Consider the following 5,000-nt stretch of genomic DNA (forward strand, 5'->3'; position numbering starts at 1 on the left):
GGGTGAGTGGGTGGATGGGTGAGTGATTGGATGGGTGATTGGATGGGTGAGTGGTTGGATGGGTGGATGGGTGAGTGATCGGATGGGTGAGTGGATGGGTGAGTGGATGGGTGAGTGACTGGGTGAGTGGATGGGTGAGTGGGTGGGTGAGTGAATGGATGAGTGGGTGGGTGAGTGATTGGATGGGTGAGTGGGTGGGTGGGTGAGTGGATGGGTGAATGGATGGATGGGTGAGTGGATGGGTGAGTGGATGGATGAGTGAGTGGATGGGTGAGTGGGTGAGTGAGTGGGTGGGTGAGTGGATGGGTGAGTGGGTGGGTGGGTTGATTGGATGGGTGAGTGGATGGGTGAGTGGGTGGATGGGTGATTGGGTGAGTGATTAGATGGGTGAGTGTGTGGGTGGGTGATTGGATGGGTGAGTGGATGGGTGAGTGTGTGAGTGATTGGATGGGTGAGTGGCTGGGTGAGTGGGTGAGTGGGTGAGTGATTGGATGGGTGAGTGGGTGGGTGGGTGAGTGGATGGGTGAATTGATGGATGATTGAGTGGATGAGTGAGTGGATGGGTGAGTGGGTGAGTGGGTGAGTGGGTGATTGGGTGGGTGAGTGATTGGATGGTTGAGTGGGTGTGGGAGCAGATGGGTGAGTGATTGGATGGGTGATTGGGTGGGTGGGTGAGTGGGTGAGTGGGTGAATGGATGGATGAGTGAGTGGATGGGTGATTGGGTGATTGAGTGGATGGGTGTGTGGGTGAGTGGGTGAGTGGGTGAGTGGGTGGGTGAGTGATTGGATGGGTGAGTGGGTGTGTGAGTGGATGGGTGAGTGATTCGATGGGTGAGTGGGTATGTGAGTGGATGGATGAGTGAGTGGATGGGTGAGTGGGTGGATGGGTGGGTGGGTGAGTGATTGGATGGGTGAGTGGGTGGGTGGCTGAGTGGATGGGTGAGAGGGTGGGTGGGTGATTGGATGGGTAAGTGGATGGGTGAGTGGGTGGATCGGTGGGTGGGTGAGTGATTGGATGGGTGAGTGGATGGGTGAGTGGGTGGGTGGGTGATTGGATGGGTGAGTGGATGGGTGAGTGGTTGGGTGAGTGGGTGGATGGGTGAGTGATTGGATGGGTGATTGGATGGGTGAGTGGTTGGATGGGTGGATGGGTGAGTGATTGGATGGGTGAGTGGATGGGTGAGTGGATGGGTGAGTGGGTGGGTGAGTGGATGTGTGAGTGGGTGGGTGAGTGAATGGATGAGTGGGTGGGTGAGTGATTGGATGGTGAGTGGGTAGGTGGGTGAGTGGATGGGTGAATGGATGGATGAGTGAGTGGATGGGTGAGTGGATGGATGAGTGAGTGGATGGGTGAGTGGGTGAGTGAGTGGGTGGGTGAGTGGATGGCTGAGTGGGTGGGTGGGTTGATTGGATGGGTGACTGGATGGGTGAGTGGCTGGATGGGTGATTGGGTGAGTGATTAGATGGGTGAGTGGGTGGGTGGGTGATTGGATGGGTGAGTGGATGGGTGAGTGGGTGAATGATTGGATGGGTGAGTGGGTGGGTGAGTGGGTGAGTGGGTGAGTGGATGAGTGATTGGATGGGTGAGTGGGTGGGTGGGTGACTGGATGGGTGAATGGATGGATGAGTGAGTGGATGAGTGAGTGGATGGGTGAGTGGGTGAGTGGGTGAGTGGGCGATTGTGTGGGTGAGTGATTGGATGGGTGAGTGGGTGTGTGAGCAGATGGGTGAGTGATTGGATGGGTGAGTGGTTGAATGGATGGATGAGTGAGTGGATGGGTGATTGGGTGAGTGAGTGGATGGGTGTGTGGGTGTGTGGGTGAGTGGGTGAGTGGATGGGTGAGTGATTGGATGGGTGAGTGGGTGTGTGAGTGGATGGGTGAGTGATTGGATGGGTGAATGGGTGTGTGAGTGGATGGATGAGTGAGTGGATGGTTGAGTGAGTGGGTGAGTGAGTGAATAAGTAGATGGGTGAGTGGGTGAGTGCGTGAGTGAGTAAGTGAGTTAGCGAGTGAGTAAGTGGATGGGTGAGCGGGTGAGTGGGTGAGTGGGTGAATAGGTGTGTGGGTGAGTGGATGGGTGAGTGTGTGAGTGAGTGGGTGAGTGGATGGGTGAGTGATTGGGCGGGTGAGTGGATGGGTGAGTGGGTGAGTGGGTGAGTGAGTGGGTGAGTGAGTGGGTGATTGGATGGGTGAGTGATTGGGTGGGTGAGTGGATGGGTGAGTGGATGAGTGAATGGATGGGTGAGTGATTGGGTGAGTGGATGGGTGAGTGGGTGGGTGAGTGGATGGGTGAGTGGGTGGGTGAGTGATTGGATGGGTGAGTGGATGGGTGAGTGATTGTGTGAGTGGTTGGGTGAGCGATTTTGTGATTGGATGGGTGAGTGATTGGGTGAGTGGATGGTTGAGTGATTGGGTGAGTGGGTGGGTGAGTGATTGGGTGAGTGGATGGGTGAGTGATTGGGTGAGTGGATGGGTGAGTGATTGGGTGAGTGGATGGGTGAGTGATTGGGTGAGTGGATGGGTGAGTGGATGGGTGAGTGGGTGGGTGAGTGATTGGATGGGTGAGTGGATGGGTGAGTGATTGGGTGAGTGGATGGGTGAGTGATTGGGTGAGTGGATGGGTGAGTGATTGGGTGAGTGGATGGGTGAGTGATTGGGTGAGTGGATGGGTGAGTGATTGGGTGAGTGGATGGGTGAGTGGATGGGTGAGTGGATGGGTGAGTGAATGGATGGGTGAGTGGATGGGTGAGTGGATGGGTGAGTGTTTGGGTGAGTGGATGGGTGAGTGATTGGATTGGTGAGTAGATGGGTGAGTGGATGGGTGAGTGATTGGATGGGTGAGTGAATGGGTGAGTAGGTGGATGGGTGGGTGGGTGAGTGGGTGGGTGGGTGATTGGATGGGTGAGTGGAGGGTGAGTGGGTGGAAGGGTGAGTGGGTGGATGGGTGGGTGGGTGAGTGATTGGATGGGTGAGTGGGTGGGTGGGTGAGTGATTGGATGGGTGAGTGGATGGGTGAGTGGGTGGGTGGGTGATTGGATGGGTGAGTGGATGGTTGATGGATGGGTGAGTGGATGGGTGAGTGATTGGATGGGTGAGTGGGTGGGTGGGTGATTGGATGGGTGAGTGGTTGGATGGGTGAGTGGGTGGGTGTGTGGATGGGTGAGTGATTGGATGGGTGAGTGGGTGGGTGGGTGATTGGATGGGTGAGTGGATGGGTGAGTGGATGGATGGGTGAGTGATTGGATGGGTGATTGGATGGGTGAGTGGTTGGATGGGTGGATGGGTGAGTGATTGGATGGGTGAGTGGATGGGTGAGTGGGTGGATGGGTGAGTGGGTGGGTGAGTGATTGGTTGGGTGAGTGGGTGGGTGGGTGGATGGGTGAGTGATTGGATGGTTGAGTGGATGGGTGAGTGGGTGGGTGAGTGGATGGGTGTGTGGGTGGGTATGTGATTGGATTGGGTGAGTGATTGGATGGGTGAGTGGGTGGGTGGGTGATTGGATGGGTGAGTGGATGGGTGAGTGGGTGGATGGGTGAGTGAGTGGGTGAGTGAGTGAGTGAGTGGGTGAATTGATGGATGAGTGAGTGGATGGGTGAGTGGGTGAGTGAGTGGATGGGTGAGTGGGTGAGTGGGTGAGTGGGTGGGTGAGTGATTGGATGGGTGAGTGGATGTGTGAGTGGATGGGTGAGTGATTGGATGGGTGAGTGGGTGGGTGGGTGAGTGGGTGAGTGGGTGAATGGATGGATGAGTGAGTGGATGGGTGAGTGGGTGAGTGAGTGGATGGGTGAGTGGGTGAGTTGGTGGGTGGTGAGTGGAGGTCTGACACAGGATTTGTGGACAGGGACTGAGAACAGAAGATCCAGATACTGAGAGACACAAACAGAGGGACAGGGAGAGAGACACACAGTAACCGGGCGAAGACGGGGCAGAGAGTTGTGGAACAGGATTAAAAGAGAGAACTGTGGAGAGAGATGCAGAAACTGAGAGTTGGAGATGTCGGGACAGATAAAGACAGAGATAGAGTGAGGCTGGTGTAGAGGAAGAGCTGGAGAGGCCGAGAGATGAAGAAAGATGATAATACAGAGATGATTACACAGGGAGATGTAACAATAAAGTTACAGAAAGGGATGTAAGAGATAAAGATGTACTGAGAGATTTTGAGAAAGATAAATGTGGAGATACAGACAGACAATATAAAGCAAGATGTGGAGATATAAAGACAGATTTGCAGGTACAGAGAACGGGGGGTTGGGATTGGGACATGTCACCAACCTCCCAGGGCATTTATATTTTTATATTTCCCTCAGAACATCCAATGGAGAGTGGGGTGACTGTGTGAATAAATACAGGACAAAACCACTGACGAATTTGAATTGTGACCATTTGAAGTGACTGAACAGTCCCATCACTTGTTGAAACACAGAGCGGAACTTGAAGTTGAAATATACAATACTTAGTTTCTACCACTCGAGGTTCCCAGTGAGCGAACATTAAACCTTAGTGCAGCCCCGCCAGACACAAATCACGTACAACACTTGTCCTTTCACACTGGCCCATCCAACTTTACATTTATTTTTTCTGCAGACTGTAGACTTCAAACTTTATTTAAAATTGTCTTTAATAAATGCTTCAAATGGTAAACAAAAGTAAGGTATGAGTCACTGACAATTTTCAGGATATGGTCTGAACATTGATATGTTAATCAGTATATCCCAGGACAGCACTTCATTAAGATGTCCATCAGCACAGGAATGTATTGAGCAAAACACGTGTTTACCTCAGCTCCCACAACAACAGTTTGAGAAATTAATTTACTGTACACAACATAAGATCATAAGGAACAGGAGCCTTCAGCCTCAATAGGACAAGACCTTATTGGGTCCACACACACACAGCAGTAACAGTAACACTTGCTGGTGTAAAGCAAACCGTGCAACATTCCCCAAACCCGCCCGTACCTAACCAATTAAAGCCACTGAGAAAACAACACACTGCGGT

This window comes from Pristiophorus japonicus, unplaced genomic scaffold (genome assembly GCF_044704955.1).
Source record: "Pristiophorus japonicus isolate sPriJap1 unplaced genomic scaffold, sPriJap1.hap1 HAP1_SCAFFOLD_291, whole genome shotgun sequence".
Taxonomy (NCBI): Eukaryota; Metazoa; Chordata; class Chondrichthyes; family Pristiophoridae; genus Pristiophorus; species Pristiophorus japonicus.